Source organism: Prionailurus viverrinus, chromosome A1, assembly GCF_022837055.1.
Source record: "Prionailurus viverrinus isolate Anna chromosome A1, UM_Priviv_1.0, whole genome shotgun sequence".
NCBI lineage: Eukaryota > Metazoa > Chordata > Mammalia > Carnivora > Felidae > Prionailurus > Prionailurus viverrinus.
In genome coordinates, this window is record NC_062561.1 from 209116507 (window position 1) to 209140064 (window position 23558).

The 23558-nt window shown below is 38.4% G+C and overlaps 1 protein-coding gene across 4 annotated transcripts in view; it reads left to right on the forward strand.

Annotated features, from left to right (window-relative positions):
* Positions 1 to 23558, forward strand: part of FYB1 (FYN binding protein 1) — a 157078-nt gene that overhangs the window by 81073 nt on the left and 52447 nt on the right. The window lies entirely within an intron of this gene.

The window sequence follows — 23558 nt, forward strand, 5'->3', positions numbered from 1 at the left end:
CTTTGAAAGCCTTCTAGTTAATCAAAGCTTATATTAAACAAAGACAGAACTTAGGCCCAAGCAAAAGCATCTATTTTTATTGCTCAGAGGCACCTGCACAGTGCCTCTGGAAGCTTCCTCAAATTTTGGTGAAACCACATGATAGCGGTATATAATATTTGGTCACACCACACACATATGCACACACACATGCATGTTAATGGCATCTGTAGTGCCACCTGCTCTCCATTCACACCCCCATGGTTTAATGAACAATAAGAAGGTTAATGAGGTTGCAATGGAGATAAAGGGAAAAAAGCAGGAAAAGGTGGGACTGGGAGGTAAGCAGGGACCAACTGTTATAGGCCATAATCAGCACTTGGAGCTTTTACTAAGTGTGAGGGTGATCTGGTCAGATTTGGTATTTGGGAAGGATTGTTCTAGAAACAATATAAAGTAGTCGGAGACCGTTGCAGTAATCCAGGCAGGGGCTTGTACTAGACAGGTGGCAGTAGAAATCAGGAAAGACAATAGATAGATTAGAAAATGAGGCATTAGCTCTGTGGGAGGACCATGATTTTTATTTTGAACGTATTCAATTAGAAAAGGCTTTGGTGTTTCAAATACACAGGTAGTTATAAGGGTCTGGAGCTCATAATAACTTGAGTTCTCTCTCTACATTGTTGACATGTCAGCCTGCTTCTTGCGACCCAGTGCTTTTCTGAGTTTTTACATTTCATCTGATAGACTACTATCTAGATCTGTACTGTCCACTACAGCAGCCACTAGCTACAGGGGACTGCTAAAATTGAAATTAATTAAAATTGAAAATTCAGTTCCTAAGTTGCACCAACCACATTTTATATACTCCATAGCCAACAGTGTCTAATGATTATAGTACATGACAGCCCAGATACTAAACATGTCCATCATTCCAGAACATTCTACCAAACAGTGCTAATCTAATGACCTGCTGGTCTCTCAGCTACATCTATGAAACTGAATTAACATTTCCTGCAATATCATAGCAGTTACATTCTATATGGTTTTAGTTATTTCTGTGCCTGAACCCTTGTGTGTTGTAAGTTCCATAAAAGCAAGGACCATGCCCTACTCATTCTCAAGCCCCTCACAATGTGCTTAGCAAGTACTTTGTACTATATGCTTAGCTAGCACTGGTTGAATAAATGAGTGAGTAACTGAGTAAGCCAATATCTAAAATTCTGTTTCAAAAACATATAGAAAAAAAAACAGAGAAAAATAATCACTTTTGTATGTCTTACTTAGATTTTATGCTGATGATACAGCTACTAAAAATTGAAAATCAGAGTAATATAACCTGGCTTATAAGAGAGCTTCATATGAGAGTTTATCAAACATAATTATAACATGATCAGAGGAGAGGAAGGAGAGGTAGAAAGTAGAAGGTGTTCTCCCAAGCTGCCTTCTGCCCCTACTGCAGTCAGTTTGAACCAGACCAGCATTCAGTGGGTAACATCTACCACCCATTGACACTTCGTGGAGACAACAGCAGCAATAGTGTCTGTTGCTATAACATCTCTGCTTCTCTCTGTCATGAGTTCTGCCTCTAATGGGTCAAAATTGCTGGCCGGACAGCCATAGTTGTGGTGAGAGTTCTACCCACATAGTCTTCCTGGTACTGGTCAGTGTCACAATAGGGACTTCCCTAAGAGTCTTAGTCAACATCCAACCTCCATATGCTTCTGCAAAGTCCTCATCACACCTAAGGATGGGAGGACTGGAATAGGAATTAAGTGTTGATGGAAGGCTTGGGAGGAAGAAGAGGCACAGGAAAATAGAATAGGCAAAGCTTGAGGAGAAACACACCCCTTCTTCTTTCTTCCAGCCATATGATAGGGTCTGAAATAACTGTCCTCTTTATGCACTAGGAAGAGGAAACTGTAGGTGAGAATCAGTATTTTGGACATGGTTAACCACTGGGAAATAGTACGCTTGTGGATAGTAACAATCATCATGAAGCACCAAGCACGTGCTAGGTGCCACACTAGACCCTAGAGATCCAACAGAGGTGAGCCAAATGCATCTCTGCTTCCCTGCTTGTCGTGTAAGAGGAGCAAGTCAGTGGGCACCTATACTGCCCACCGATAAGCCATAAGGTAGGAAGAACACAGGTTCTGGGTGCCGGGAGACTTAGGTATTCCTAGAGGGTCTAAGGAGAAGGCTTCCTATTGGAGCTGATGCCTAAGCTAAGCCCCAAGAGTAGGTGTCGCCCAGGCCAGTGAAGAAAGAGGAGAGAGGCCCAGGAGAGGGGCTTGAGGGAGAACGGATGAGCAGGTCAGACGTCCGGGCAGAAGTGAGAGCTTGGCAGTGCCAAAATGCAGTTTTCTGTAACTTAGAGTATCGGCCAGAGAAGCATGGGAAGTGAAAAGGTTGCTGGAAAGATAAACTCTACATACTGTTCCCTGTCCCCTAGAACTAGAAAAGATCTCATCTTTTTTTTTTTTCTTTTTTTCTTTTTCTTATTCTACCCCATGTTTCTTGCTCCTCCACAGGAATCCAAACCAATCCTGCTGCCGGGCTACAACACAGGGGCTGGTGCAGGGTGGGCTGCTGCACGTGGTCTGGAGCCAGGCAGGCTGCCTTTCATTCATTCCCAAGTCTGTCCCTCAGTAGCTGCCAGCCTCTGGGCAATTTAATAATTTGCTTGTTTCCTCACCTACAAATGAGAACAATGATGCTACCTACTTTCTACAGTTTTGGAGGAATTACATGAATACTTCCATAAGTAGAGTTTTTAGTGCCAGGCACCTAGTAAGCACTCTACAAAAGGTTATCCGTTGTTATTATTTTGAACTAAAAAGGCTCTTGTTCGCTAATGAGGAAATCAACATTTAGCGTACATTTCCACGGGAAGCAATTTACAAACGTTTCTGTGCCCCAACCGGCTGAGAATCAGGGCTAGGAAGAAGGTTTTAAAACTCAGTAAGTTTTCTATGTGTTACAGAAGGTGACATTTTTCTTAAAATAAGGGATTTCCTAAGATTATGAAAAAAGTTTCAGGTATCTATCAGAAACCTATTGCAATATGTTAAAAGATTTGGAGAAAAAACCCAAAGATTAAAAAAAAAAAATTAGCCTCAGTTATCAAAAACATAATGACAGGACCTCTGTGTTTTCTTTTTTAATCTTGGTGCAGTTAAAAAAAAAAAAACCTAAGTATCACTATTCTTCTACTTGGATATTGTATCAGTACTTCCTTTCTTCTCTCCCCACATTATATCAGTATATTCTTATTCTCCCCATTTTGCAACGAAGACACTGAAGCTCAGAGATTATTAAGTAATTTGGCCAAAGTTATGCAACTAGTAAGAGATGTAACCAAAATGGAACCCTGAGCCTTTTGACTACAGTCTGAATTTGTACTCTGATATTTGAGCCTTAGCAAAATTTCATTCCCATAAAGTGCTTGGAACCCTGTAAAGCATGTAGAACACAGTCAATAAAGGCTAGATGATATCTCGAAATTGCCCATTGACATTGAGTTCTGTAGGATATTAATAAATGTTCTAGGGAAAAAGTAATTCAAGTATGTTTGGGAAATCCTGGGTTAAACAAAGTTAAATTCGTTGTTAACTGTAAGGTCTCTAATACACTACTGGGCATTATGAATATCAAAAATGATAATAGGGGTGCCTGGGTGGCTCAGTAAGCATCTGGCTTCAGCTCAGGTCATGATCTCATGGTTCACGAGTTTGAGCCCTGCGTAGGGCTCTGTGCTGACAGCTCAGAGCCTGGAGCCTGTTTCAGATTCTGTGTCTCCCTCTCTCTCTGCTCCTCCCCTGCTAATTCTCTGTCTCTCTCCCTCCCTAATAAATAAATAAACATTAAAATTTTTTTTTTAATGAGAGTATAGCTTAAGGCAATTTCCAAATCATATTTGGCCATAGACCTTTTTTTTTCTCTCAAAGTAGTCCAGTAGGACCAATGTTACCAGGAACTAATGATGGAAGACGTTCTGTATGAGGTAAATGCAGAGTGGCAGATAATACTTATAATTCAAATTCACTGATGACAAATATTTAGCATGTGTGAAAAAAGTTGTTTTACTGTACAGAGCAGAAACAGCATAAAAAGGAACTTGAAGTCAGTGTTCTAAATCTTAATTAGCTTGATATGGGGAAGCTGAGTGAGAACAGCTTTGCAAAAATATGTCACCAGTCAAGTAGGAAGTGGGCATTCTTGCAGCTTCTAACAGCTTCAGCCACTTTGTTGTTCAGAGCCAGAGATGCAAGACATCCTACCTCGGAAAACACACATACACACACCTACAACCCCAAGAACATGAGCAAGATGATGAAGAGTGTTGGGGATTTTGGTGGCACCCTTTGCGATATACAGATTGAGGTTCAAAAATTTGAAGTAAAGCAATTTCAAAGTTTGAAAAAGTTGCTGGGGCGGTGGGGGAGAAATGGTTTTGTATTCCGAATGATTCCCTAATTCTATGACAACGGGTAGTTTGAGTGTTCTGAGTGGTAGCGAACCTCATCAGCCCACAGATACTGAATGGGACAATGTAGTTGTGTTTAATGTTGAGAGATTCCATTTGGAGCCCAACTCTATCAACTTTGGGTGACTTTGGCAAGTAATTTCTTTGACCACCTTCTCATTTGCAAAACAGGAAGAGAATGTGAATTAGACCACCTCTAAGGTAACTTCCAGCTCTACAAATCTGTGAAATTGAAAGAAGTAGGTTACATACCTCTTCTTTATGTTAATTCCCAGGAAATAGAAACGTCTCTGGATAGCGGGGGCCTTGTAAGAAGGCCGCAAGAAAATGATAAAAAACAATAAATGCTGGAGGTTAGCCACAGCCCCCAGGAAACCAGAAAAGTGTCTAGGCCCTAGCCTGCAGGCTGCTGTGTAATGTTATGAAATTCGGGGTGATGGTTCTGAAACAGTAATTGTGGGCCATGAAGGCCTGGAAATAATGACAGCTGCCAAAAACCTCTATTCCAGGGTTGCCAGGGCAAAATTCCTGAGACAGAGTCCACATTTTTCAATGTCAGAAATGTAATATATATGGGAATGAGAACTGCCTTCCTCTATGGGTGTATAATACCTAATTGAAATTGTAACCACTCAGTCTCTGGAAATTAGGCTAGCCTTTTACCTTTCTGGTTTAAGTCCCACCTTTCAAGATGAAACTTCGTGAGACATTTACCAGTGCCCCTTTTTTCACTGCCTACACCATCTCAGTTAAAGTGGGCTTGGGAAACCAAACCAAGTGACTAGCACATGAGATGACTTGAATCAGAAAATCAAGAAGTTGTGTTGCTATTTTTAGTTTACTTTGAACAAAAAACCACATTTCTGAAAAACTCCGATGTTTGCATCTTTGTCTTTGCACGATTTATGATTGTCTTGAGAGATAAACAACATTTATCTTTTGAAAGATTGGCACATTCAGAGGAAAGCCACTCATGATCATTGGTGCCAGAAGAAGACTAATCATAAGATCATTCAAAGCGGCAAGTTATTAAATGTTCAGTTGTTTGAAAGTATGGATTTGTTTTTGTTGATGATGTCGAGTCTAGTCAAAGTACCTTGCCTTTCCAATCATGTTATTAGGTGGATGTAAAAATGTCTTGGGATTCTCTGCATACAAGATGGTAGCTATGAGAAGGTCATGGTGGGGCAGCAGAATGAGCTCTGGTAGAAGGGACACTGCATTGCTGTATTTAGAGAGAGCTGATCTAGGCTCCGTACCTGCCTCTGGAGCACATAACCCCTGGATCTCATAAATAAAATGAGCTGTTCGGTTCTCCTAAATGCCACTGGCCATTGAGGACACACTATTCCTCATTGAACACAACTGTCTTGCCTATCTTGCCTAGTGCAGGAATTTTTGCCTCCTTGACTTCTAGCCACTGGAAAGCTGGTGGCACTCACGAGCCATCGCAGCAACCGAAAACAGTCCCTCTTCCACTCCCACTCCTAATTCCAAATGCTTCCTTGGAAGCTGGTACTGCCCCACCCCTACTTGGAACCATGAGCAGATATATCCTGAGATTCCTTTTTGCCCAGCATCCTATAACGACTGGCCAGGAGAAACAGTGAGCAGTCATAAGACTACAGTTTTACACCTCATAGAAACATCCTACGTAGCAAGAAAGCTGCACAAAAAGGTGCCCTAACAGTTGAACTCATTATGAAATTACAAAGCAGCAATTCCACATACTTTCACAGCAAACTTTTGTCCTTCTTTTCTTGTGATGTCCAGAGAAAGGCAGGGCTTTTTGCCCCACTGAGGTCAAAAGAAGCCCCCACTAGTGACAACAATCAGGCACTCCCGCACTCCAGCCCATGTCAGCCACTCTCATCTCCAAACAGTTTTTTTTTTCAACGTTTATTTATTTTTTGGAGGGACAGAGAGAGACAGAGCATGAACGGGGGAGGGGCAGAGAGAGAGGGAAACACAGAATCGGAAACAGGCTCCAGGCTCTGAGCCATCAGCCCAGAACCTGATGCGGGGCTCGAACCCACGGACCGCGAGATCGTGACCTGGCTGAAGTCGGACGCTTAACCGACTGCGCCACCCAGGTGCCCCTCCAAACAGTTTTGATTCAATCCGCCCAGCTATGGCTGGATTGTATCAACTGGAGTCTTCTCCAAACCCAATCAAATAGATGTCTAACCCACATGCTATTGACGTACTCCCCACTCCACCAAATGGGTCACTTCTGTAATGTTATCTTGGATTCTCCATAAAGGTTGAACAGTCAATAGAGAGTCTGCCTGGGAAATGTCCTCCCTATTCTCCCTTCCCACCTCAGGTCCCCTTTTCTTTCCCCTAGCTCAGAGATTTGACTATCAACAATTTCCCTCCTTTCTGGGAAGTTAGTGATCAATCTTGCTTACCCCTAGAATCATCCCAGCACACACATGCACACATGCAAACGCATGGATGGGCAAGCAAACATACAGCCATGATTTCTGAGAAATTTTAAGGTACTCCTTTTCATAGAAACAAAACAAAACAAAACACTTGGAGAAACTGTTTCCATATGAGGGGAAGAGTTCTACCTGCATGTTTGCTTAGTTTATCAGTTGTTGATTTTCTGTTTTTGCCGAGTCCCTCCTTAGCTTCTTTCATTTTAGAGAGTAGCATGTATTTTTTCAGTTATTTCACCAATGAGGTGCTGAAGAAAATAGAATATGAATATGAACTAAAAAGTGGGTTTACTCAATGGTTAAACACATGCTAATAATTGCAAAGATTTATTAGCACCATAAAAAAGTTATACAAATACACCTAATTTAACTAAATTTTCCCTCACAGATCCATAATAAGGAAGGTGAATGAACATTAAACGAAGTACCTACTGTGAGCTAGGTACTTGGGTAGGCACTTTTGTTAACTAACATAATTATCATAAATTATTGTGAAGTGGGATTTTTATCATTTTATAGATTAAACAGAGGCTCAGAAAGATGAAGTCATTGAAAAATGACTAAAAACGTCCAGTGGTAGACAGGTTATGAAGAGACAAGACTTCAGCTAGTCTATAGTGACAGCCACTAGGGGACAATTTGACAGGACTTTTGTGAATATAAAATGTGCAAGTCCCTCTATCTCAGCAACTCTACTTTTAGACATCTCTTCTAGAAAACCACTGCCACATATACACAGAAGCATGTTCGTGGATGCTCACTGCCCCCTTGTTAGTAGGCAAAACAGAAAAGACTAAACAAACCATGGATTGTCCTGATCACACAACACACTGCCACAGTTACAAAGAATGACATAGGCCCAGTATATGTAATATGGTATTCAGAGTACAGTAATATTTGAGTTTTTAACTCAATATTTCTATGCATACATTCATAGGTGAGTAAATGCATAGAAAAAGTTCTGCAAAGATAAATAATAATTGCCTCTGGGAAGAAGAGCAGAATGGAGGGTGAGAGGTCATGTGAAATGTTACTTTATCTGTGCCGTAAAACTTTTTCCAGAAATGTTTAATATATTATTTGGATAAATAAAAATATTTTTTTTTTTAAGAAAAGAAGGAAGAGAGAAAGTTGCATAAGATCATACCTCTAATAGGAGCTTCTTTATGACTTTTCTTCTATGTCTTTCTCTTCTCTAGGTCTTTTTTTTTTAATGTTTATTTATTTTGAGAGAGAGAGAGAGAGAGATTGCAAGCAGAGAGGGTGAGAGAGAGACTCACAAGCAGGCTCTGTCCTGACATGAGGCTCAAACTCAGGAACCATGCAATTATGACCTGAGCCAAAATCAAGGGTCAGATGCTCAACCGACTGAGCCACCCAGGTGCCCCCTTCTCTAGGTATGATTTATCATCTGATGCTTTTGTGCTCTTGACTCAGAATCCCACCTTTCTTTTCCCTAGGTGATCTTCCAAAAACAGCAATGACAATAATAGTCATTGTCATGGAAGAGGTAGGCATTCACTGAACCGAATACCTTCTATTTACACCCACCTTCTACATAGTTGTGCTTTTTGCAGTTACACGGGGTTATAGTCACGTTTGTTTTTCCAATGCTTCTTCCTTTGGAGTCTCACCAGGACACCTGTTCTGTCCAGGAACTACAGGGAAGCTTTTCCTTCTTTGTTGGCAGTTCTGTCCTCTTTCCTGAACTCCTATGACTCTCTACCTGGTCTGACAATCCAATTTACCCCTTTCCCAATGCCATAGTTTTAGCGGGGAAAAAAAGGCTTCCTGGATGAACCTGTGATCAATTCCCCTTAATAAAAAACTTTTCTTTATGGCACTTCCTGTTTCTTAACTTACAAAGGTGATTTGTCACAAATCAATATAGCCTATAATTGTGCTTTGTGTGGTGTGAAGAATTTTTCAGATTTTTATTTGTTTTATTTATTTATTTTGTTTTGTTTACCTAGTTGCCAACATTCAGAAATTGGTAAACAGGAGACTTGTGCCCTGTCTCAATGGGGTGGCTACTGCGAGGCTCTAGCTCGTTGTAAATATGTGACAAATGAATCTAGATTTTTCTATGAAATCTTCCAAAGTCACATTTCCACCTCAGTGTGCACAAGCATGTTCCTACCTGCCTTCCAATGACAGTTGACCTTGAACCCCCTGTTTTAATTATTCCTCTATTTGCTCATATTCTAAAACTGTGATAGTGTCTCTGCAGCATCAAAATTTACTCCTTTTCTGCTCATAGATGTTATATATCTGGGTTATATTGATTTTATTTTCAAAGTATTAATTTCTCCAGAACATTCACTATCCCTTCAACATATAAAGTAGTTCACATGCAAATGTTTCTAAAACTTGAATTCTAGTACTTTCTTTGCTCCCATGTAAGTTGTTCGTATACTTTTAAAACACCTTTTAGTATTTGAAGAAAAGAAATACAGTTCTTGTCTTCTGCTCAAATATGCTCTATCTCAGAGTAAGAAAGAGGCACTTGGTAAATTATGAGCATTTGACCAAAAAAACCCATAAATCTTTCCTATATACTGACTTTTTAAATTATAACTTATAGTCTTTACAAAAAGGAAAGATTCAAAAGTCAGTAGTCTTCTGTCAAATTACCACCTAATAACTTGAATTTCATCTTATGAATAGAAAATAAAATCATTTATAAAAACAATTTACATTTGATATTTAATATATTACATTTGATATATGGTGACATATAACTATATGAATAATTATATAGACAACAAATGAATAGTCAACAAAGTTATTGGGGTAGTGAAGTTTTAAGAGTGAAAAAATATTCAGAGACCCTGAATGTTAGTTAGGTCTGACATAGAGAAGTTTTGAGATAATGAAGACTTTCTTTACTTATTTTTCTCTAATTGATGATCATATTGTTTTGATCTCTACTTCTTCACCTTCATCCAAATTTCTGCTTTGATTAACAATGTAAACACACATGTTTCAGTATTACTTTTCTTTCCATTTTGATGGACTATTCTAAGCCAGCCATGATTTTCTTGGCAGCTTGCTTTCAAAGTAAAGTGTTTCTTACTAATATAGTTACAGTGCTTTGTTTTCAACTACATTGGTTTTCAAAATTTCCCATCCACTATGGGTTTACAAATCCTTTGAAGATAAGAACAGATGACTTTGAATTAGGGCAAGGAGAAATTCGGTAAAATGAGGTGTTCTAAGCCTGTGACCCAGAAGTTTCAAGTCCTGCCTTTGAAGGCTGCTGGGGATCTTGTCAAAAATTTTAAGATAATTTAACATAAATGGCAATATCTACTTATATGTCTGTATTGTAAATGATATTCTATATGAGAGCAAATGCCAATCATAAAAGAGGTAATGTTCTTTCTCAACAATTTAGCTAAATAGAATGCTACATATACCTCTAACATATATAAAGGAGACACAAAGATACACACACACACACACACACACAAATAGGATGTCATATAAGCATTGGAAAAGATCCTTAGCCTCACTCAAAAACATAGAATGCAAGTTAAAATTTTACACCATTTTTTTTACTCCCCCGAAATTGTTAAAGACTAAAAAAGCATGATAATGCACAGTGTTAGTGAGGTTATGGTAAAATCGGTATTCTCCTCTTGAGCTAGAAGACAAATGAATTGTAAAATCTCACTAAATAGCATTATTTACCAAATTATTTTAATGTTTGGTTTTTTTGACCCACCAATTCCACTTTCTAAGAATTGATGTTACAGATGTATTTATGCTTGTGGGCAAAGACACAGGTATAAGAATAATTTTATAATAGTAATTATCTAATAATCCAAAAATATGGAAGAATAAGAAACAACCTAGAGTCCCTCCAATGGTCAGACAACTCTACTCTGGGCATATATCCAAGAGAAATGAAAACGTATGTCTACAAAAGATGTGTACAAGAAGGTTCGTACCAGCATGACTTATAGTAGCTACAAAGTGGAAAAAGCTCAAATGCCCACCACTGACGAATAGATAAATAGATGTGGCACCCACGCAGTAGGTTTTTCTTCAGCTATAAAAAAGAATAAAGTATCGGTATCTGCTACAACACGATTGAACTCCAAAAACAACTTAGTGAAAGGAACCAGTCACAAGAGACCACATATTGTATGATTCTATTAATTTGAAATGGCCAGAGTAGACAAATCCAAAGAGACCAAAAGTAAATTATTGGTTGCCTAAAGCAGGAGTAGGAGGGCAGGGACAGGGATCAGCTGCTAATAGGTTACAGGGCTTATTTTTGTGGTGATTCGTATGTTCTAAAATTAGGTTATGGTGACGGTTGCACAACTATAATATACAAATACCATTGAATTGTAGACTTTAAACTAGTATGTTTATTGAATTATACCTCAATAAAGTTATTTTTTTTAATAACCTAAATTTCCATCAATAAGGTGACTGGTCAAATAAATGATGGTAAACCTATGCAACAAAGAGCTCCATAGCTATGGGGGGAAATTTGGTTTCCTTATATATAGAATAATCTCTTTTTTAAATGAAGAAAACAAAATATAGAATAACATGTACCATGGTCCCATTTGTATAAGAAAAAAAATGGAGTATTTCTTGAAAAATGTACATTTCTTAAAAGACTGGTAACAGTTGTCTTTAGGGTGGAGACTGGGAGACAGGATCTAGAATGTGAGATTTCTTTTCAACAGTCCCTCTTCTATTTTCTTAAATGATTTGCCATGTATATATCTATTTTACAATAAACTATTTTAAATCAGTTTTTTTTTTATTTTTAATGTTTATTTATTTTTGAGAGAGAGAAAGAGAGAGAGAAACAGAGCGTGAGTGGGGGAGGAGCAGAGAGACAGAGACACAGAATCCGAAGCAGGCTCCAGGCTCTGAGCTGTCAGCACAGAGCCCAATGCAGGGCTCAAACCCACAAACCACAAGATCGTGATCTGAACCAAAGTCAGATGCCTAACAGACTAAGCCACCCAGGTGCCCCAAATTATTATTTGTTTTTTCTAAAGGGAAAAGAGTAAAGGAAAAAGAATGTCCAAATCAGTAGAACATTAAATGCCCTGCCAAGTAAATAGACACAGAGTGTTGGGTACACACAGATGTTGACAGTGGAGACCCACCCTCAGAAGTTCACTGTGGAACCAGGAAAAAAACAAATAGATACAGAGATACATAGATACACAGATGATAAACTTTGGGAATTTTAAAGAAAATAAAATTAATGTAAGAAACCACCTGTGCGTGCTCTGTGTACAAATGGAGAGCTCTCTGAGCGACATTAGGTTGCATCAGTGTTAACACTATAGAAGGGCAGTGCAACCACACTACATTTAAAAGGGCAGGTGGCCTTTCAAAAGCTTTCTTTCCACAAAATGGTCAGATGTATGGCAATTAGCATACATCTGGTAGTTTAGAAAACTAAAAATGGTAGTTTAGAAAACGTTTTTCTTAGGTAGGCTTCACTCCCGGTGTGAAACCCAGTGCAGGGCTTGACTCATGACCCTGAGATCAAGAGTCAGATGCTTAACTGACTGAGCCACCCAGGCACCCCTAGAAAACTTTTTTTTTAAGTTGTTAGAGTATGATTATCCTATTCTGTCTACACAGATGGAAACAAATGTGCCCTCAAACGTGTAAGAAGAGCCTATCCCATATAGAACAAACACAACAGTTGCAGGTTCTAGGATAATTCATAAGTAGAACACCTGTTATTTTCTGGACAGGTACACCTTTATAATGCGTATAATAATTCGTCATTCTCATAGCCATCCTGCAAGTTAGGAATCTGTAGTCTCAATTCAACAGGCAAGGAATAGAAAACCCAAAGAAGCAAAATAAGTCATCCCGTGTAACACAACTAGTGCTGATTGGGATTGGTAGTCAAACCCAAGTTTGAATGACCCCAGCACAACTATTCCCTCTACCAGACCATTCCTCTTCCCATGTTGAAAATTGCTTCTGGCGTGTTTAGGAATCAGGACAGTGAGGGGCACCTAGGTGGCTCAGTCGGTTGGGCCTCTGACTTCAGCTCAGGTCATGATCTCTCACTCCGTGAGTTGGAGCCCTGCCTCGGGCTCTGAGGTTACACCTCAGAGGCTGGAACCTGCTTCTGATTCTGTGTCTCCCTCTCTCTCTCTCTGCTCCTCCCCCTCTTGTACTCAGTCTCTCCTTCTCTCTTTCTCTCAAAAATAAATAAATATTTTTTTTTTTTAATTTTTTAAAGGAACCAGGAAAGTGAAAGTAATGTTTGTTTGTTTGTTTGTTTGTTTGTTTGGGTACTTAATTCGATGGTTCTAAGGATTTAAAGTTAAACTTCCTGATGTTTCATTCATTCTAAGATATCCTAACAGAACAAGGATTGGCATGATCGGTTTGGGGAAAGGGTGTTTTGTTTTGTTTACAGCTGAGGTGGCTAGACTGCAGTGTATCAATGAGGTAGCCATCTCAAGTAAGAGCTAAAAAGAGTAGGAACATTCATTGAGCGTTACAGTGTGGTCAGGTGCTTTTGCAAGGTGGGTGTATATGACTCCTTCACTGATGAGAAAATAAAGACTTGGAGAAATTAAGCAACTTACTCAAGGCCTCAGATTGAGTAATAAGCAATTGAAGGTTTTCATAAGTTGGTGAATCTGAACTCAAACCCACACCTCCCCAAACCTGTTCATTCTTTGTCCTGTCATGAAGCCACCCAAGCAAAATGAAGATAGAGAAGTGACCGATGGAGACTTTTTTCCAGGGAGTTTGGCTATAAAGGGAAGAAGGAAAAGCAGCTGGTAGTAGAATGGAGGACAAGGATAAGAGAGGCTATTGTGTTTCTTTGGAGTAGACAAGATTGACCATGTTTAAGATGAAAAGTCCTCCTTAAAGGTTGAAACACACAGTCCAGAGCACATAGTAAGTGCTTACTAAATGGTTGTACTCAGTGCCAGTGAAGGAGTGAATAATCAACAGAACAGGGTCTAGAAGGACGCGGGCAGTGATAAGAGCCAAGAATGCCCGTTAATATTAGTAAGAAAGATTGACATTTTTCCAGAGAACCAGGGGCAAAAAAAAAAAAAAAAAAAAAAAGAGAGTGAGCAGAATATAAGGAGGTTTTAAAAAGTTAAAATGAAGGATGAGTAGGGAGGGCCAGTTAGAGTGCTCTGCCTATTCTTAATAAAAATAAGTTATATAAAAATAAAAAGTAAAGTTATCTGTGGTGAAAGAGGAAGGCATGGGTGAGGTCCAGGAATGTGGGGAGCGTTGAAACAGCCATTATGGTAAATGTGATAAGATCTCAGTGATATTTGGTCCTGAGAAAGTTCCTGTTCAGTTAGGTATAAATGAATGTGCATCGGCATGCAGCTGCTAGGGGTTCCATTAAGTGTGCACCTAGTATTGTACAAATTACCTAGTTTAGAGTTCGCCAGTTCGGACTCTGGAAATACCAAAGAGCTGCTAGCGCTCTTCTTCCCTCTTGGGTGGGCAGTAGCTATGTGCCTGCCCAGGCCCAAAGAAAATAAAAGTCTAGATTCTGAGTTGCCAGTCCAATGGCTAAATCCTGGGGCAGGCATGTCATAATTCCCAAATAAATGATGAACTTTATAAAGGATTTCAAAGTATGCTAAGTCAAGGTAACTTGGTAATGATTTTATTTACAGGACCCCTCATCCTTGTGGGACCATCTTTTACGTTTATACAATACTTTGGGCTTTTCAAGATGCTTTCATGCCTATCAGCTCATTAACCCTTAAACCCTTGTGAAGTAGTTGAGATCCTATTACTGCCACCCAACAGATGGAAAAACTAATTCAACGCAGAGGTTCATTAACTGATTTGCCAAAGACAAAGAGCTCTTTGGTGATGGAGCTGGTGGTAAAATCAAAGTTTTTTAATACCTGGCCCAATTCAAGACATCCCAAGAAAAACAAAGTTAAAAACAACTGGTCTAGGGTCAGGGTTTGGGTGCAATTGCAGGCCCCCAAGTATGATGCAGTGTCCTTGGTTTTGTAAAGGAATCCATAGATTAAAAAGGGAATCAAGAACCACAACGCTACATGCTCCTCAGACCCCATGGGACATGAAGGCAATAGGTACCTTCTTAGTCAAAAGTCATAAATGTCAGAATCTCTGGGGTAGATTTCCTGAGACCTCATACATCTTCGTATTATAAGAGTATTGTGACAATATCTAGAAGCAGTATTTCGTTCGCAAAAAAACTGCAAAGTGTAAAGTTTGTATACTTTTGTTTGTTCCATTCTCCATAATAGGAGGACACTGCCACCCTCACTATGTCTTTTGTTAATTACCCCCTCACCTTCTCCCTATCCCATTTTTCTTCCCCCTCAGTTCTGTTTTTTGTTTGCTAGTTTTGAGAGTTTTAGATCCTGACAAAATGTCACCCCTTTGGGCAGCCTGTGTTTCAGTGAATCTGGAGCATTCAGGGCAGAACCAGAGAACCCTGTGCACCACTGACTCACGGAGGGCCTAGTCGTTTCTTCCTGGTAAAATGGTGCTGGCGTTCCAACCATTAGGCACACACTCAGGCCTGCCTGAGCAGGGGCGTTTGACTTGTGCAAGGCGTCTTCTCAGGTTCCAAAATTACACAAGATGAGAATTTGAATCAGAGGTTGATAACCTCAGATTTGTTGTGTCCCTCTCTCTCTGTTCCTCCCCCGCTTGCACTCTGTCTCTCTCTCAAAAATAAATAGATTAAAAAAATTTTTTTAATTAAAAAAAGAATTTCATTATTAAAATTATTACATCTCTGGTGAAAGTTCAAAGGTTACAGCAAGATGCCAGTCAAGCTCCCACTTGACATTTTAGCAAAATGCCCCATATCTCCTTCTTGAAGCCTTGAGCTACTCCCAAAATGTCCAGGAACACAGTTCTGGGGATTCTGAGTTGGGATGAGAGTGGGCAGTAGGTTGCAAATTCACCTGATTAGTTTAATTTCCACTGACTCATTCTGAACTGTCCAGGAGAGCAGCTCTGCCCACTCCTAGGAGGCCCATATCCCTGCACAATCCTATCATTCTTTGAGGAATTCCAAATGGTCTTGTCAGATCTAGTATTTTAAAACCACAGATCACCCAGGCAACAAACACTCCTGAGCCTTCAGGGATAAGACCCATAGTAGATCATTTTGGGGTGTTATCTCTCAGCTTACATCCTTAATTTTTTGTTGTTGTTTGTTTTTGTTTTTGTTTTTGAGAGACAGCGAGCATGAGCAGGGGAGGGGAAGAGAGAGAGAGCGAGAGAGAGAGAATTCCAAGCAGGCTCCACATTGTCAGCACAGAGCTTGGTGCAAGGCTCAGTCTCATGAACCGTGAGATCATGACCTGAGCCAAAATCAAAAGTCAAAGACTTAACCGACTGGGACACCCAGGCACCCAGTATCCTTAATTCTTAATGCACACTAAACTCTAAACTGGTCTTTTCCTTTATCTTATTTATTTCATATCTTCTAAGTCCTTTTATGACCTTATTTTGAATTCCCCAATTCCATTTCTTGGGACTTTTTCCTTGCTAGCCTGTGTCAGTCATCCATCTTTGGGGGCCCATCTTCCACTAGCTCTTGAATGTCCACTTTCCTGCTATCTGGTTTCCAAAATCAAATTCTGGTATAAATTATAAACTTAGCATCTAAAGCACCCAAATATGTGAGTATATGCTCCAGAATTACTTTACATTTTCCAGAGTTAGTTCTGCCCTACACGAAACTGAAAATAGTTGTACAAAATCACACTATGAGGAAAGGTATCAGTCAGAAAAGCTAGACTTACACTCAGATCTTTGGAAAGTATGTGAATACGTGCATTGGAACTTACCAGTAATGTCTACTTCCTTTCCTTGAGGAGCCACAGAACATAGCAGAAAGGGTGTAGACAGCATAGAAATTGACTAAAGTTCAAATTCTGGCTGCATTTAAACCCTACTTCTGTTGCTTCCAAACTCTCTGAACATGCGTAGTTTTCTTAACTTTTGAATGGAAACTACAGAAGAACCCCATTGATTTATTGTAAAGATTGAATAAGATTAAATATGTAAAATGTCTAGAATGTGCTGGGTCAAAAAAAAAAGTGATTACTTAGTGTTGTTGTCATCAGTCTCAGAAATGTCCTATAGATTTCTTTTTTCTGTTTCCTCTTTACTTATTTTATTATAATTCAGTACCCACCCTCTGCTTTCTGTCACAACAGACTAGATTTTTGCTTTTGAGAATTCCAATATCATTAATTACATCTTAGCATACTTTAAAAGTCCAGAAAGAGATTTCAAAGCCAACCATACATTAAGGTAAGCCTCCTGTTGTTGTTGTTTTTCCCAGAAAAACAAAGATGCTTTTCCTTAGAATTATTTTGTATACATGCAAATATATCCCTTGTAGGATTTGAAAGTGACCGCAGATTTTGCAAAGCAAAATGTTTCACTACTAAATACTAGTGTAATATGGGAAGACTTTAGTTTAGGTTCCCCCAAGTTTGATGAGGAGCAGAACACTTGAATAATTAATTTAGTGCCTCATTAAGCCTTTCAAATTATCTCTGGCAATTTTCCAAAGGTAATTTTTAAAAAATCCAACCAGTCCCTCTCTGTCTCTCAGGGGCACTTTGCCCCAGTTCCACCACATCCTCAGTCAAACCCTTCCCTGGCGGTGGTTAGAGGGCAATGCCAGGGGCCCTCCCTGAAGGTCCAAGTCCAGGGGGAAGCCAGCACACCCCTTTCTGGGTAGCTCAAGTTATTATCACTAAGGAAAGGAGAATAGATGCCAAGCAAGCAGAAGGTCAGGGGTCCGTCACAGACACCCCACCAGAAAGTCTCAGAAGCCTGTGCAAAAATGAAAAAGTAGTACATGGGTTTTGGGGTAAGTCACATTTTAGTGTTTCCAGTGCATTGTTCCCCCAACCGTTACTATAACTTCTTACCTCCAAGCCTTAGATCACTTTCAGATGGTAATGCCCCCAGCTCGTCAAAATCTTTTCCATGAAAAGATAAGTCACAAATGGATGAAAAACATTTTTCTTCTTTTTAGACAACAGCGTATTAATTTCCACCTATAGTGGCTTATTCTCCGTGCGTACAACTGTCAAATCACTTATGAATCAATCAAACCATATTATTTATAAATTGAAATGTCATTTGCATCTGTGAAATTCACTAGAATTTTTTAAATTTTTTTAAATGTTTATTTACTTTTGAGAGAGAGAGAGAGACAGAGTACAAGTGGGGGAGGGGCAGAGAGAAGAAGAAGACACAGAATCCAAAGCAGGCTCTAGGCTCTGAGCGGTCAGCACAGAGCCCGATTCCGGGGGCTCAAACTCATGAACCGTGAGATCATGACGGGAGCTGAAGTTAGTCGCTTAACCGACTGAGTCACCCAGGTGCCCCAAATTCACTAGAATTTTTAATGTTTATTCTATGATAAAAGAGTCATTTCAAGTCAGTAAGTAATAGCCCATTAGATAAATGGTGATGAGACATTTGGTAAATGATTTAAGAGCAACAGCAGTAGCAACAAAACCCATAAAACTAGATCCCAACCTCACACCTAACTCCTAACCCCAAAATAAATTTTTCATAGTTTCAAAGAGTTGAATGTTAAAAATTGAGTCCAAAGAGAAGTAGAAAACAATGTAAGGTTAATAATTATGTGTTCTTGTGGCATCTGACTGGCTCAGTCGGTGGAGCGTGCAACTCTTGATCTCTGGGTTGTACGTTCGAGCCCCACATTGGGCATAGAGATTACTTAAAAATAAAATCCTTAAAAATAAAATAAAAAATAATTATGTATTCTCAGGGCAGGGATGGCATTCTTAAACATAACTCTAGTGATAGAAGTTATATATAAAAGAATTTACTCATTGAATTAGAGAAAAGGCAGTAAGTCTTATATATCAAAAAAGTTTAACTTTACTGATTACAAAAATGGGATGGAAAAATATTTCTAACATAAATAGAATCAGTTGGAAAATTTTATTTATCAGATTTGCAGGGGAACTAATTCTCTCTACCAACCAAAGAAGCTTTTTATATGTCATTTAAAACCCTGCCATTAGCCCTTTAAGGTAATTTACAGTGAAGTACTATATTTCCTTCAAAGGTTTTGAAGACTTTTGGTTTTATTGGTTGAGGCATAGTTTGGTCTATGTTTTGTAGTTTGTTTGGTGGTTTGTTTTCCTTTTTGTTGTTGGGAGTTTTTTGGTATGAATAGGCAGAAGCAGGAGCCATAGCAGCCTGATTCTTATATTGTTTGTCCATATAAGTGGCAAAAAGATTAATACCCTGAATAAAGAGGTTCTACTAGCCACTAAGAAAAAGCAAATACTATTCTGAAAATAGGCAAAGTGGGGCGCCTGGGCGGCTCAGTCGGTTAAGCTTCTATCTTTGGCTCAGGTCATGATTTCACAGTTCATGGGTTCGACCTCCCCATCAGGCTCTCTGCTGTCAGCACAGAGCCTGCTTAAGATCCTCTGTCCCCTTCTCTCTCTCCTCCTTCCCCGCTCCTACTCTCTGTCTCTCTCAAAAAATAAACATTAAAAAATTTTTAATAAAATAAAAACAGCCAAAGGATTTGAGTAGATAATACAATTAAAATGAAAAATGGTTATAAAAATGAAAAGATGGACCTCAAAGACATGTAAAATTAAAGGAAAACATTTTTCAAGAATGCATCCCCTTTTCCTCTCAAAAAAATTGCCCCAAAATTAGGAGGACAAGAAAAACAAACCGCATATTTTGGGAAACTAGGCAACATACATAATTCCAATGCATAATGTATAAAATCAGAAAGGGTCAATGCAAATTGGGGAGATACAGAGACATTCTATTCATGATATAGCCACAAGAACCTATGAATTATTTAGGAATAAGCATGATATGCTGGTAAATTTTTAACTAGTTCTCTAAGAAAGGGTGTGTGTATGTGTGTAATGTTTATATACATACATGTATTAAATTTTTTGGTATTAAAGATGCATGGCACATAATATATAAATAAGAATAAGTTATACAATATTCTTTATTGAGAATTCCATATGGCCAATTGTTGATTTTTGCCAGTCTCTTGTACCTGTAGCCAACCTATGGTTGACATTAAGCAATGAGTGTAGTTCCAACCTGAATGTTGGTTATTGTTTTCATTTATGTTAACAAGATGAATGAGAAACAAAGATATTATGTCAGAAGTTCACTCATTTGTCAATGATGTGAGTGAATATTTTGCTGACTTTGTATAATAGCTTTCAAATACTGGAAAATATTTCTTGAATGTTGTATGCTATTTACCATGTAATAGGTATAGAAACAACACGCTTTTAAGTTTAATCTGCATGATAAGCATTTCCTCCATCACTTTCTTATACCTAATAATCAACAAAACAATAATGAAAGTTATAGTTCTTATTTATTTCCACGACCTAGCTACTCCCATTATGCCCAAGTTCAATCTACCATAGTGAGGTCACTGAATGCAGAGTAGGGAAGAGATGCCAACAGTATACCATTAGATAGTCTTTCCACCGTTTATTAGCACTTCTCATAATTTTATATGTATTTACTTCTTATCTATCTCCTCAAATCCCTAAGAGCAGAAATGTGCGGCTGCTTTTTCCTCCATTGTATCCTAGTGCCTAGAACAGAGTTTGACACACAGTAAATATTCAATAAATATTTGTTAAATAAAAAAAAATGTTCAACTTACTATATGCCAGGTACTGTCCTAAGTGCTTTATGTGTATTAAGTCTAACATCCTCACCGCAACCCTATGAGGGGGCACTATTATGATCTTCATTTTACAGATGAAACCAGAAGTGACTTACCCAAGTCACCCAGCAGGTAAGTGGTGGAGCCAGAACTTAAACCTGAGCACTTTGGCTCCAGATCTTGGGCCCTTTTGAGAGATGCATTCTCTCAATGCATCAGAGCCATGACGCTAGCAAAGAGACATCTCCGAATGTCAGATATGTGGCAGACTTTACAAGCAACCACGGCACATTAGAGCAAGCGGACAGGGATGATAGTTATGCTGGACCGATTCATTATCTGACAGGTTCGGTTTTGTAGGAAATCTTTAAAGACATTTTACAGCACTGTTGGAAATTGTGGGAAGTAAGAAAAATCTTTGTAAATGACGAAGTAAGACAGCTGTTAACTCCAGGAAAACAGTAAGTTGAATGAATAAGTAAATGCAATTAGAGTACCCTACTTGATTCAGAGAAGCACAATATTTACCTAGTCATGATAATGAAAACCATGAACATGGATTTAATAAAAAAAAAAAAAAGTTATGCTTTTGCTACGTTGGAAAAGGAAAGGGAGGAGGGAAAATACCTACATCTAGCAAATCGAAAGTCAATAATTTTTTCAAGCAGTAGCTATGTGTATCTGTGTGTGTGTGTCTGTATATGAAGGCAAATGCAAAAGAAACATCTAAAATGTTGGAATTTTTGGTATTTGATATTGATATTTTGATAAAATGAAATTAAAGCAAAAGGTAGAAGTTTTCCATACTATTGTCAAGTTCAAAACATATGATGCCAATGTTGGCAAAAACATGTGAAAATCAGCACTTTCCTATACTAAGTGATGGAGCCAGCAGTTGGTATCACTCCAGAAAATAATTTGTATTTTGTATCAAAAGTCTTAAAAAAAGTTTTTTGACCCAGCATTTCCACTTAATGGAATCCATTCTAAGAAAAAACTTTAGGGGCACCTGGGTGGCGCAGTCGATTGAGCGTCCGACTTCAGCCAGGTCACGATCTCGCGGTCCGGGAGTTCGAGCCCCGCGTCGGGCTCTGGGCTGATGGCTCAGAGCCTGGAGCCTGTTTCCGATTCTGTGTCTCCTGCTCTTTCTGCCCCTCCCCCATTCATGCTCTGTCTCTCTCTGTCCAAAAATAAATAAACTTTGAAAAAAAAAATTAAAAAAAAAAAAGAAAAACTTTAAATATGTGCAAAGACTAAGCCATTTTTTATTATAGCAAAAAAGAAAGGAATTAATGCAAATATCCAATATTAGAGCCTTAGTGTGTTTTTTTTTAAATCATGGTAGAGTTGCATAAAGAAAAATTGTCTAGTTACTAAAAATCATATTGTAATTATATTAACCTGGAATTATATTTATGAACAATGAGAAAAATTTTAAACTGATAACAAAATACCAAAATGGTCCCATTTTGCTCCTCTGCCATAAAAGTATGTGTTTACACTAAAATGTTTTAAAATACATGGAACTCAGTAGCTATTGCTGGGTGATGAGTTTATGGGTGATTTATATGTGTTTGATTTTGCTTGTCTTTATATTATAACCTCTACTATATATATGATTTACTTGTGAGATTGCTTAATAAACTTCAATATTGAGAAATCACACCTGAAACAAAATACATCTTCTCATTAATGATTCAAGGAAATCTTTGAAAACAAGTAAGAATGTGTTACCAGTATCAGACACAAAAACTAAACGTCTTTCGTCTAAAATAATGAGTCTGATGAAAAACCATCTACATGTTTTAAATCATAAAGAATGTCATAGTAAAGTTGATGTAGGCTTCTTCATAAAGTCCAGAATATTAAAACTAAAAGTTACATAGCTTCAAAAAAGTAAGATTCTTTTTTTGTTTTGTTTTGTTTCACTTTTCATTATGAAATTTGTCACCCATATACTCAATACCTAGATTTAACAATTGTTAAGCTTTTCCTAAGCGAAGTAGAGAAAGTCCTTTTAATAATGGGAATTAAAGAAGTTATCTATCTCAAAAAAAAAAAAAGAAATATTTATCAGCATCACTAGTCATTATGGAAATGCAAATCAAAGGCACAATGAGATATCACCTCACACATGTTAGGATATCTATTATCAAAAAGACAAGATATAACAAATGCCAGGAAGTGGAGCAAAGGGAACACTTGTCTACACGGTCGGGAATATAAACTGGCACAGCCACTATGGAAACCAGTATCGACTCTCCTCAGTGAATTAAAAGTAGAACTGCATGTGATCCAGCAATCCCACTTCCGGGTATATATCTAAAAGCCACAAAATAATTATCTTGAAGACATATCTGTATTCTCATATTTATAGCAATATGATTCACAACAGCCAAGGAATGGATACGACCTAAGTGTCCATCAATGGATGAGTGGATAAGGAAAATGTGGTAGATATATAAAGTGGAATCTTATTCCACTTAAAAAAAGAAGGAAATCATGTCATTTGTGACAACATGGATGAATCTGGAGGGCATTACGGTAGTGAAATAAGCCAGAAAGCCAGACAAGGACAAAGCTCACATGGTATCACTGATATGTGTAATCTAAACAAAACAAAACAAAACAAAAAGTCAAGCTCATAGAAACAGAGAGTAGAAAAGTGGTTTTCAGGGGCTAGGGTGGGGGAACTAGGAAGAGGTTGCTCAAAGGGTACAAACTTTCAGTTATAAGATGTGTAAGTTCTGAAGATCTAAAGTAAAGCATGGTGACTATAGTTAACACTGTATTGTACAACTGAAATCTGTGAAGAGAGTAGAACTTAAGTGTTCTCACCCTCTGCCCCCCCAAAAGATAAACACGTTAGATGATGGATGTGTTCATTAACTCAATGGGGAAAACCCTTCAAAATAGATACATATATCAAATCATCCTCTTACAT